Source organism: Macaca nemestrina, chromosome 8, assembly GCF_043159975.1.
Source record: "Macaca nemestrina isolate mMacNem1 chromosome 8, mMacNem.hap1, whole genome shotgun sequence".
Taxonomy (NCBI): domain Eukaryota; kingdom Metazoa; phylum Chordata; class Mammalia; order Primates; family Cercopithecidae; genus Macaca; species Macaca nemestrina.
Genome location: NC_092132.1, coordinates 46885822 through 46899472, shown reverse-complemented (window position 1 = coordinate 46899472; position 13651 = coordinate 46885822). Strand labels below are relative to the sequence as shown.

At 35.4% G+C, this 13651-nt stretch overlaps 1 protein-coding gene across 7 annotated transcripts in view; it reads right to left on the bottom strand.

The window, feature by feature from the left end:
* The window catches only part of LOC105476082 (serine/threonine kinase 3), a 332200-nt gene that overhangs the window by 62239 nt on the left and 256310 nt on the right, over positions 1–13651 (bottom strand). Inside the window, exon 11 of one of the 7 annotated variants that reach the window (XR_011606855.1) lies at positions 2210–2285. The exons of the other annotated variants lie outside the window; for them this stretch is intronic. The gene's annotated coding sequence lies outside the window, so the exon portion shown is untranslated. The remainder of the gene's footprint in view (positions 1–2209; positions 2286–13651) is intronic. 7 annotated transcript variants of the gene reach the window in all.

The following is a 13651-nucleotide window of genomic DNA, read 5'->3' as shown; positions in this document are numbered from 1 at the left end:
CTTCTCTTATATTGTTACTAATTCATTTTATAATTTATCATGAATTAAAATCAGTTGCCTAAAAATGACTTATGGAAATATATGGGTGTATAAATACCATCCACTTTCTCCTGGAAATATATTACCAATCTGAACACAGAACATAGAACCTGAAGAGAGAAGCTCAAGTGTTTTAAAAATACTTCCCCTATTCTCAGAAACTGGTTTTATTTTTCAATGCTTGTTTTAAATATTAATATAAAACAGGTTTTCCTTAAATTACAAAATGAAGGTAACTTTAAAGAAATATTCATTTAAGTTAGAGGTTATGCATTAAATTGTTGCCAGTGATACTGTTTTAATGTTTTAGTTACGAAACAGAAACTGAAGTGAAAAAAATCCCACTTGCATAATGTTTTAAAACAACCTTTAGCTTGTAATCTAGATATAATTTGTTTTTTACTTTCAGAACAATAAAACAATAAATAGAGACTCTAGTAATTGATTGGTCTGAATTGTTCTAAGTTCCTTAGCATGAATTCTGTTTCACAGTTAAGCCTTAGACTCAACTTGTATAAGGCAAATAGACAAAGTATAAAATACTACTTTGGAGACACAAGATAGTTATAACTTTTGAAGAAGTCTCATTTTAGAATTTTAGATGACACAAAGAACTAAACATATAAACAATATGTGCCACATGTGAGCAGTATCCACTTAATAAAATATTAGTATGAAGCTAAAAATTTCTTACCAAAAAGTTGGTAAAAATAGACATTATTGTCTTAAATTTCTTCCTTGAAGAAACTTTAAATCTTTAAGTAAATGATCTATAAGAATTCTTAGTCTGGTCCATGTGATTACATGATCCTATGTACCCAGGGCAACCGGAAATTCTGTAACCTTAGATAGTATGAATTCTGAATGTTAGACATTGCTGTTCAATAAAAAATAACTTATATTAAAATTTCATATTTTCACTTTCATGGTTTTATTTCTAAGTCTGGTTATTTTCACTACAACCTGATTTTCCAGATCAGTGGTGTCTGGCCAATTTATCTACGGGTAAAATAATTAAGTGTTCATATGTCTATACCTAAATGCTCCTCCAGAGCAGCAATTTGCTTAAGTTGGCAGTGCCTAGTGCTTGGCATGCAACAAGGCTGTCACAAAAAAATGTTTACTGAATAAATGATGAATGAAGGAACAAATAAACTAAAATATTTCTGTAGAGAAAGAAACATGAAATGCTCTAAAATGTCAGTCACGTCAGTAATGTTTATTTTTACACAAGAATGCTGACTGAAAGTTTTTAACTGTCCCCTGAATTGTGAGACTAAGGCTCACAACAAAGACAAAAATAATGTACAAGCACCACCTATCTTGAAGACGGCCACCAACCAAATGGGGCCAAATCGCTGACCTTGAGTTTACTCAGAGGTTGAATGAGCCCCACCACTCCCAAATCATCACCCAGCCTACATAAGAGGGCAAGGGTACATCAGGAGCACTGGGGGGCAGTTTTTGTCATAGCAGCTTCCTCACTCAAGCCACGTTGCACAGTATCAAGATATTCCATCAAAGACACGTTGTGGTTTCCTGCAAGAAGAAGAGACTGACATCTCACTTTCCAGCTTGACTGAATACTGAATAAAGAACCTTCAAACCTGCTCTGGTGCTGTCAGTGGAGTAGAATTTAGCCTGGTGAAGTGTTCATAGATGACCTGGCATATGTCCCTAGAAGTAGGGAAAAATATATTGGCCTAGAAACTTGTCTACTTCTTATCTAGAGATTTCTGAAGATGGGAGGCTTGGTAGAGCAGCCTGCAGCAGCAGACCTAATAGGGCCACAGAAATAGTATACCTGGGGGGCGAGGGAGAAGTAAAGAGTACCTCTCACATTTCCCCTATCTACCCACTAATTCCCTGAGATCCTAGAAAGAACACCACTGACTCCCATGGCTCATGTGAGAGAACCAGGGGCTGGGGAAGAAGCAAGGGCTGCTGATCAAACACATCAATGCCCTACCTAGAGAGGGGGAGGAGTTTGAACTTACGGAACAGAGAGGAGATATAGCTACCCATTTCTGAGGAAGAGCTCAGTGATAAAGGGAGCCAAGATAAAGCTATCATCCCAAGAAAACCACATATTCCAACCACATGAACATCACATTGTCAGAGACATTTTGTAGCAGTTAGAACCAGATTATGCCCGAGTGAGACCCACTACCTTCAGATAACCACGTTCGTTCAGATGATGACCTCTGCCTCTCTTGTCCTTCCTCCTCTCTCTACAAGAATGAGACCTAGAAGGGGAGAAAGCATGCCAAATGTCTTAGGCCACTTAGGTGGCCTACTCTAAGATGTAGGGTGGGGAAGGATCAAGTAAGACTTAAATCAAATTTGAGGTTACAATTTTAAACTACCCAGACTTTTACTAACCGAAAGTGACCAAAAAGTTGTAGCATTTGTCCAAAGGCATACATAAGAGACAGAAAAGGGAGATTAGAAACAGCATGCTTCAAAGTATGTTTAAAAAAAAAAAAAGCAATTTCAGATATATCGCCAATGAGTTGTAGCTGCTTAAAAGTTATTTACACCCTGTGGTAGAATGAATGCTCAAAAAACTGCTAACAAAAAACTTGATAGCTAAAACTATTCTTTAAGTTCAAGCATAGACTGATACCTGCACCACACTCCCCCTACCACCACCACCCCCCCAAAAAAGCAGTGAAATCCTACTCATGGTAAATTCTCAGGTGACAGCTGTAATCTGCCTACATCTAAGCTTGGTTCAATATATCCATGGGTAGATAGAGCCAGCCTCCGCTCACTGTTCCTGCCCCACTCACCTTACATTTGGGATACCCTAGAAATCCATTTTTGGTAATCATCTCTCTTCAAGCGTCTCTCTGGTTGATCTCATGTACTCTTTTCCATGCCAAATATTCCCAAATTCATGGTTCCATTCTGTAGTTTCAACTATCTAATAGATTTATATGTTCTCCAAACACTAAAAACTTTATATACCCACAACATATCTTGCTAGTTTGTTCTCCACACCACACCCAATCTCTAAAATCTGTTCTTCCCTTTTTCTATTCTTTATCTCAAACGATAGCAAAACCATCAGTCTAATTATCTAAATCAGAAACCTTCTTCACTCTAATCCTCTATATAAAACTGATGATCAGATCCAGATGATTCTAAATGATCTAATCTAGATGATTTCTTGAATGTAGACTCTCTTCTCTAATTCCAGTATTTTTGCCTTAATCCACTTTTAACAATTTCAACAGTCTTTAATCCAGTTATCCTAGGACTCCAGTTCCTCTCTATGCTTCACTTTGACACCAAAAAACAAGTTTGGTAAGAGTTTTCCCCTCATAAAAATTTTTTATTAGCTATCAATTACTCACAGGATTAGGGCTAAACCTAGAAGCCTCAGCTTGGCAATCAAAGCCTTTACCACCTAGGTCACTACTGCATCATATCCAATACTAGTCTGTTCAGCAGACATTGCTGCCTTTAGGACCTGTTCTCTGACCCAGCTGGAATGTGCAAAAAAGGATTCTGTGTTGCTGGCTAAGCCAACTCAGTCTGCACCCTGCACCTCTGCCTGCCCCATGTCTGTATTCCTATTTTATTCGAATGGTCTTCAGTTTTGCTACTACTCAGAGTTTGGGTTCAGTGCTGTAACTTATGCATCTCCTCTTTCCCTTGACTGATGGCTTTACTTCTGGCCGAGGCTAACCTCTGTACTAAAGGCTTAGTGATAGTATCATTGTTAAATAGTACAAAGTAAACTCTTAAGTCAGATTTCCTGGGTTCAAATTTTTGCTCTATCACCTACAAGCTAAGAGATTTTGATCACTGAACTTAATCTCTTTGTGCATTAGTTTCTTTGTGTTTTTTTTTTTTTAAAGGATAATAATAGTACCTTCTATAAAGGACCCCCCCGCATTGTCAGGGAAGTGCTTTAAAAAGTACTCACCATATACTAAGATCTCAATATGTGTCAGCTGTTGTTTTTACCAATACTTATTAGTTTATTAGCCAAAACAAAAGGATAGGACACCCTCTGAACCATAAAATTATACATGTAGATAAAACTTCACACACCATTTTCAATATAAAGACTGGCTACTTAGAAAAACAAATTCAGATGCTGAAGTTTCCAACTTAAAATAGCCTCCTATCATGAGTCATAGCAAAATGTGGCAAAGCTGCCCAAATTAATAGAAGCCTAATAGTTTAAATATGGAGTCAAGAGGAAAAAAAAGTATAAATGACTACAGACAAGGAGGAAATTCTTATAGGTGAGAGCAACTGATATACAATATGGAAAGACACCACAGGTTGACTAATTCTGAAAAATTCTTTTAAAAATGACAACAAAAAAGATGAATTTCCACATATCGAAAGAGCTGCTACTAAATGATGACTACTAGACACCCAAGGATTACATATAACTTAATAATCTTCTTCACTCAGTTATTTAAAAAATATTTTTTCTAGAAGAATATACCTATAATTTTATAATAAAAGACGGAAAATAGAATTTATTTGCAGACATGAGCTATAATTCACTGTTCTGCAAAGCAAGGGGAAATTATCTGCACTTTATTTCTATTGTGCCTTATATAGATATGCTAAGGGAAAAGTCTTTTAATGTTCATAGTCAGAACAAAAATGATCAAATGGTCAAAACCAAAAGCAAGGCAATTTCAGGAATTCTGTACCATCACTGAAGTTCTAATGAATTAGACAGTATATTTCTTTTCATCAAAGAATATAGGCATTAAAATGACTATTTTAGATCTGTCATTAGCAAAGATAATCCAGAACTCAATACTCGTTCCACTGCACTAGTTAGTACAAGAATATGGCCGATAATTAACTTTCTATATATTTATGTATTTGTAGCCTTGGCCAATTAGGTAGTTTCATTTGCATTCTCACATTAAGATAGAGAGTTAAAAACTAAACTGAAGGTCTGTGGGAATGAAACTTGATACTTTAACCCAGGTTACTGAGCCTTTTATAAAACGCCTTAATAGTTAATGATAGTATATTGCATATCAAATTTCAACATGCACCATTATTGAATTCATGAAGAAAAAAAGGTTTGTTAAGAACCATGAAAATGTGTTTTCAAAATAAATCAGTAAGTTATCTTTTTTCCAAAACACTTTCATCTGCTATGAGAAACAACATTAGTTTGAATGCCCCTATCACTCACTTATCTCCTTAAGATCTGTCTATCGTTCTGGGAAGGTGTTTCAACAACTGACGAACACAATTGCAAAACAAGGCTACTTTGGTTTTGAATCAAGACAACTAGATTCTGGGTTTTTTTTTTTTTTAAAGTCTATTATTTATTGAAAAGTCTTCCAACATGAAGAATCCAACCTAATGAGGGCTTTCTATTTTATGAATGAGAGGTACTATAGAAAAGGCTACCAACCTAATGACAAGAAGGAGGAAAAGGTGTCAGCATTAATTCAAGTAGGCCAACAAATATGATAGGCCCCCAAACAATGATGTGCATACTTCTAACTGTGGAAGATAGACATGAGAAGTATGATGGAAGTCAGTTATGGAAATATTTCTGATAGTGAAATACTATGCATACTCAGAAAACCTGAATTAAGTATAAAATTACAAAAATAATTTTAGATTTAAAGAAATTTCATGACAGTTCAAGTACAAAACAACTATTCCATCATCAAAACGCAACCCGATATATGCATTACTAGTTACCTCAATCAATTTTTAAAACTTTTTTGAAATCTAATGCTTTATTTATTTCGAAAGGTAAACACTGTTGGGATATCAGTCTTAAACTAAAAGATCATAAATTACACTGTTCACTCTTTGATCCTAAATTCCATTATTGGTTAACATCTCTTTTAATCACCCCAATAGTCCCCAGTGCTTACTAACTAAACATCCAAAATTGGGTTATGAATAGAAAGCCCACATAGTCAAAATAACTTCCTTAGACATCAACATTAGCTACAACATATGCTTGGAGTACAATATCTTGTTTTAAAATGTAGAGTAGTCAATTTTTCAACGTAATTTTCTAAATAAATGACATTTTAAAAAGAGCAAACTACTATGAGGAGAGTTTGTGCTTCTTGGAACCCTTTTTGTAAGCCATTTTTCTTTTGCCATGTGCTTTAAACATCTTAATAAATTACAACATGCTGACAAGAAACCACATACTGCACCTGTGCTTTCTATCTTAATTAATCCAATAAGTACAGGCCTGCTCACTTAAATTTGTAAGGGAAATGATGATATAATGAGTTTTAACTTAAGGTATTAATTACCTAAAGAAGCAGAATTAGCTTAATGTTTCAGTAGACTTTGCCTAGACACAACCACCAAATAAAAATTTCAGAAATTACAGAAGCCTTAAACATCACCTTTAGGAATAAGAAAGTGAAACGCTCATTCTACCTCAGGTAGCCAAGGGGATTAAATTCTACTAAACAAAAAAAATTAAAAAACCAGTGTAGCAGTTCAGAGACACTAAAATCTTTGTTGCCTTTACCACAGAATCAACTAAATCTAGTTTACTTGCCCAGTGACTAAATTATTATTTTCTACTTGCACATAAACACTTATCTTCGAAGCAGGTCACCTTCCTTTCAAGACAAAGGTTATGACTATCTTAAATGCCTCAGCAGACTGATGGTCAAAACCTCATAAAAATTCTACATGGACCTAGACAATCACATGACACAACTGTGCACACGCCACACCATCTGTTGGATATGACTGCCAGCACAGATTTCGTGAGCTGGCAAAGGACTGAAATAGTCAAGAATTCTGCAACTGTTTCAAAGTGCAGGCTTCTCATTAATTTTAATTTCCTGTTGGCTCTACAAGGAATGACTGAGTAGTGAAAGCACAATGTGCCACATACACTTGAGTTCATGCCACATGTACACCTGTAATCATAAACTCTTATCCAAAGCTATCCACTGGAACATTTGGGATTTTGTGTGTTTATTTCTTCTTTACCCTAGAAGAAATAAATCTGAAATATCTATAGTTATCTTTTCATACTTTGTTAATACTCTAGCAAACATCTGGAAATACTTGACAATAATCATTTAATTAATGCAAAGCTAATCGATGACAATATGCTTAAATACTTCACTCAACTGAAGTGGTTTCCTCAGTCCACAGAACTAAGGACTGTAGAGAACAAGCAGTTCTTTGACTAAGGAGTATACTACAAGGAAAACTATAGCCAATAGCTCTTTTAAAACCAGAAACATTACCTGCATTTAAACAGACAAAGCAGATAACATGCTGCTATACTGGTAAAACAAACAAATGAAAAACTGGTAGATGCTGCTGGCTTAAGTTTTTACCTTAAGCTGTCTAGAGGGTCTGTGTTGCTGAGGGCTTACTAAAGGGGTGGCCCTGCTGCTCTTTTTCTGGGGCTACTCCAGTTTCTTCATCACTCCTTCACAGCTGCTGGCTATACAGGAGGGTGAAAAGACCCTGAGAAAGAAACATTTCTCCAGAACAAGTGAAGATTCCTAAAATGTCCATGGGCAGCTCCAGCAGCAGGGCTGGTACTTTCTCTGCCAACCTTTCACTGTTTTCTGCATTTTCCAACAGTGACTTTTGTTTTGTTTCCCTGTAATCACACTCACTTGCTAACGCAGGCATCAAAGGTAGGACTGTGGCAAAACTAGGAAAGCCCCAGACAACTTTATACTTAGAGAACAAAGTTAGTTTTTTTTCCCTTCTCTGCCACAATTTTTGAGACTTTTTCTTCAGTGTGGCCCTGGTGGATTCTTGTGTCCCTTAGCTCAAAAGGACACTGCCAACTGAATAAATATTTAAGAATCAGAGTAATTAAGAAATGTTAACTTACAATTCAGTATGAGTCAAAACCAAAAATGGTTGATTTACCTAATTTCTTTTATACTAGTAATTATTGTCAATCCAATTTCTTTCTTTTTTAAAATTTGGAACCAATGTAGTGGGTTAACAGATGGCTTTTGAAGTTTTTGTTCTTATTCCAAAATCTTTATGTTACCCAAAATATATCTATTTAAATATGATACTGTAATTTCTTCAAAACACTATCTACATGCTCTCTATTTAACACTAAACAATCTGGATGCTAAGGCTGTTTGGAAATAATTCTAACAAAAACTGAAACATTAGACTAGTGCTATAATAAACAGATTTGCCTTTTACATTTGTTTTAGAAATCTGCATAGGCACATCCTAAACATAACTTTTTTCTGGTAGGGTTAAAAATAATTCAATTAGCCCAAATATATTTTATTTCCTATCTTTCTACGATACCCCAATTTGGTGACATCATAAATTCTTTTATCGTCTCCTTACATTCAGGAACATAACATGAAACAATCCACAGAAAATCCCAAAGACAAATGCTAACAATTTAAAAGGAAGTACACAAATTCTATTGCATACAGGCTTTAAGACAAGGAATGCTTCCTACCCTGCACATCTGTCTAGCAGGTGCCTTTCTGAATAAGTTTTGTCCTTTAGAAATCTGCTCTGAGTACCTCAAAAGACAATAAAGTGTTCTCTTTCATTTCTTTTTTTTTCTTAGAACCCATTTTCCTCAAGGCAGAAGGATGAAGCCTTCTTTGTCCTGAAAATATGGTCAAAGCAACTTTGGCTTATTTTAAGCAACTTCTATCAGACAGACTTAGGAACTACATAAAATACAGTTCTCTTCTAGAAGGCGGCCTCGAGATGCATCATGAAGAGGGAAGATAAACACATAAACCTTAGTATGATTTACACTTTAATATTAGAGTCACATTTTTTAAACATTCTGTAACAGATGAGGGAATGAATAAGATCAGATTTCCCTCATTAACAGCTGGTATCTCTGCTTTTAGTCCATTTCCCCATTTTGTGAGAAAAGCAGTCCACCTAATCACTTACACTGTGCTCCACCTATGCTGCTTCTTTTAACTACTCTCTCTTTGCCCCTCTTATACACACTTTTCCTTGTCTTTTGCCATACTCACTACTACTCTTGGCAATTCTTTATTCATCTCCTGGCAATGCTTCCTTTATTCATATCTTATTTATTTCCATTTCCATTCCCCTCAGTGGCAATTACAAACATTTTCCACTTTCCTCAAAGTGATGAGAGGGTTGAGCAGTTCCAGTTGACAGGTGTAATAAATGTTGAGAAGAGAAGAACTGTTCTAGTCACTCCATCCCTCCCACAATTCCCTTTTTAAGGCTATCTGCCCTACATAAGTCAAAAATAAATAACTCTGCAAAAATTGGATCCAGTCATATGATCTCTTGATATACCTTTCCTCCTGTGAGAACATTTTCCTTTATTTTATTTTATTTTATTTTATTTTATTTTATTTTAGTTACTGTCACCATTTATCATTTGGTTCCTCACCTTAACTAATCAAAATAGTACTCTTCAATCTAGTATGTCAACTATTTCTGTTAATTAATCTTTCCTCCTCATTCTTGTTTTTAATTTCAATTTTATTCCTATATTATTTTAAGCTTGTGCCACATAACCGATTTCCCCTACCCTGAGTCTCTTCCTATCAATCCTTCATGCTATCTTCAATATTAATATTCTTAAGATACTTTTCATCATGTCATCCTCCAACTTAAAACCTTCAGTGGCTTTCCATTGTCTATTAAATAAACATTCAGACTCTGTAACCTTGCAAGCTTCCACCCTCTGATCTGGATCTACTTTTCTATTTTATCTCTCATATTTTTCCAAATTAACTACCATAGACTTGAAGGTTTCTACTTCATTGCCACCCAATATACATTATACTTTCCTACTGCTAAGCTTTTTATTACACATCATTCCTTGTAGTGCCTACCTTCTCTCTTTCTGCTATACATTTATCAATGCTTAGACAAAGTCCTCTTCCACATTATAATTTCATATACAACTCCAGCCTTCACCAAATCTCCCTCTTATTCAAAACCACATGGCAATGTCTGAGTTACTGTTCTGGATTACAACTTACCACTTCATTAATTCATACCTTGTCTTCTTAATACATCAGTATAATTTATTTTTACCCACAGTGCCTAGCACAATCCAAAGCAGAAAGTAAAATATTTGTTAAATTAGCTTAAAGTTTTCTAACAAATTTTGGAATTTCCAGATAGAATGACTACAAAACCTATGAGGGGCTAAAAGTGTTTCCAACAGTTTACTTTCAGGAGTTAGCCACTGGAAAAATAGATTCACAAAACTAAAATGAGTCTAAGACAGACAGTAGAAGGCTACATGTCAAAAATTGTGTGTATGTGAAAAATCTGAAAGTAGAGTACTGCAATGGTCATTATCAAAATCATTAATGAACTCTCATTTCCTAAATTCAACATTCTAATTTCTATTGAGTTTTAATTAACACCCTTTCTATTAGATTGTCTGCAAAGTGTACCGTAATAATTCCTTCCATCTCACAGCACCCTTTGCCACGTGACTTTGCTGTTCCTTCCATCATGAGGGGAAATTTATTTCCATATCCTTTGAGTTAGGACTAGACTTCTGACAGATTTTGACAACAGACTATGACAACAGTGACACTGTGCAAATTCTTTCCCCTCTTCTCTTATGCATTTTTTATGCAATTAACCATTTTCAAGTGTTCAGTTAAGTGGCATTATTTACACTCACACTTTCATACAAGCATCACTACCATCCACTTCTGGAACGATTTTTGTCTTGCAAAACGGAAACTCTGTACCTATTAAACAATAACTCCCTATTTCCTGCCCGTGAGAACCAACATTTTATTTTCCATCTCGATGAATTTGACTATTATAGGTAACTCATATAAGTAGAATCATATAGCATTTGTCCTTTTGTGACCTGGCTTATTTCACTTAGCATAATGTCTTCAGTGCTCATCCATGTTGTAGCATATTGCACAATTTCTTTCCTGAGGCTGAATAATATTCCATTTCATGTATTACAACATTTTTTTTTATCCTTTCATCCATCAATGGACACTTGGGTTGCTTCTACCTTTTTGTCATTATGAATAACGCTGCCATGAAAATGGGTGTACAACTATCTCTTTGAGACCCTGCTTTCAATTCTTTGGTACATACCTAGAGGTAGAATTGCTGGATTATATGATAACCCTGTATTAGTTTTTTTTGAGGAGCCACCATATTGCTTTCCATAGTGACTACAACATACTTCCACCAGCAGGTGCACAAGGAAAGGTTCCAATTTCTCTACATCTTCCGCAACACTTGTTATTTTCTCTGTTTGTTTTTTGATAATAGTCATTTCAATGGGTGTGTAGTATCTAATTGTGGTTTTGATATGCCTTTCTCTAATGATTAATGATAATTATTGAAGCTTTTCACGTACTTATTAGCCATGTTTATCTTCTTTGGAAGAATATCTATTTAAGTCATTTGCCCCCCTTCCCCTTTTTTTTTTCTGAGACAGAGTCTTGCTCCGTCGCCCAGGCTGGAGTGCAATGGCGTGATCTCGGCTCACTGCAACCACCGTTTCCTGGGTTCAAGTGATTCTCCTGCCTCAGCCTCCCAAGTAGCTGGGATTACAAGCATGTGTCACCACGTCCTAGCTAATTTTGTATTTTTAATACAGGTGGCGTTTCACCTTGTTGGTCAGGCTGGTCTCGAACTGCTGACCTCGGGTGATCCACCCACCTCAGCCTCCCAAAGTGCTGGGATTACAGGCATGAGCCACCATGCCCAGCCCCTTTGCTCATTTCTGAAATGGATTGTTTGGGGTTTTTTTGTTGCTGTTGAGTTGTAGGAGTTCATTATACATTATGAATATTAACCTCTTATCAGATATATGATTTACAAATGTTTTCTATCATTCCATTGGTGGCCCTCCACTCTGTTGATAGTGTCTTGTGATGAACTCAAGTTTTCCATTTTGATGTAGTCCAATTTATCTATTTTTTTGTTACTTGTTTTTAGTGTCATAGCCTAGAAATCACTGCCAAATCCAAAGTCATGAAGTTTTTCTCATATGTATTTCCTAGTAATTTTTTAGTTTTAGTTCTTACTGTAAGATCTTTGGCCCATTTTGAACTAATTTTTGTATATGGTGTCAAGTAAGACTCCAACTTCATTCTTTTGCATGTGGATATCCAGTTTTCCCAGCACGATTCATTGATATGCCTCTTCTTTACCCCCAATGAATGGTCTTAGGACCCTTGTCGAAAATCATTTGACCAAAGATGTGAAAAGTTTACTTCTCAGCTCTCTATTCCATTGGTCTACATGTGTCTTTCTGACAGTACCACATTGTTTTGATTTCAATAGCTTGGTAGTAAGTTTTGAAATCAGGAAACATGAGATCTTCAATTTTGTTTTTCTTTTTCAAGATTGTTTAGACTAATTAGGGTCCCTTGAGAATCCATATGAATTTTAGAATGAGTTTTTTCTACTTTTGCAAAAAATACCATTAGGATTTTGACAGAGATAACAATGAATCTGTAGATCGGTTTAGGCAATAGAAACATCCTAACAATATTAAAGCTTATGATCTATGAATATGTCTTTTCATGTATTGATGTCTAATTTCTTTCACCCATATTTTTGCAGTTTTCAGTGTACAAGTCTTTTACCTACTTGGTTATTCTTAAGTATCTCATTCTTTTTGATGCTATCATCAATGGACACTGTGCAGATTCTAAGTTGACGTCAAGAGGCCTTACAACCTTGTTTTCACCTTCTTGGAAGGCTACTATGGCCACGTAAAAACCCCAGGCTTGCCTAATGAGATCATATGACGTAGTCAATAGTCAGCACAATTGCCAACACATTTGTGAAGTAACTTTAGAGAGACTGTTCAGCCCCATTCAAGCCAGCAGATGACCGCAGTCACTTAAGAAACCCCAGGTGAGCCCAGCAGAAGACACACTTAGATAAACCTAGACAAACTATTAACCCACAAAATTGTGGTTTTGATGAAAGTAAAATAGTTGTTATTTTAAGCCATTAAATTTTGGGGTGGTAGAAAGATTAACTGAAGCAAAATTAAATCATTTTATTTGCCATTTTTTAACCGTGATAATTTATTCATTACTTTGTAGCTCATTTCAAACTGTTTCTCAGAGACCATTAAGATGTATTCCACACTATTCAGCCATAAAAAAGAATAAAATCTTATCTGTTGAAGCAACATGGATGGAACTGGAGGCTATTATCTTAAGTGAAACAGAAACAGCAAAGTCAAATACTACATGTTCTCATGTATAAGTAGGAGCTAACTAATGTGTACACAGGAACACAGAGTGTGGAATAATAGACAATGGAAAGTTGGAAGGGTGAGACGGCAAGAAGGGAGTCAGGGATGAGAAATTACCTAAAGGGTACAAAGCACATTATTTGGGTAATGGTTACACTAAAAGCCCAGACTTCACCACGATGCACTATATCCATGTAAATTTAAAAAACGGCACTTGTAAATTTAAAAAACCTTTAAATTTATGCCAAAAAAAAAAAAAAAAAGATTTATTCCAACTGACACAAGACAGAACTCTTTGAGGTTAAATACTCTACATTATTCATTATATTCATGAATAATTTAAAGCTTAAATGTCAGCATTCTAAATAATTCATAATTTTTAAAAAGTAGCTTAAAATGAAATCTTATTAGCAC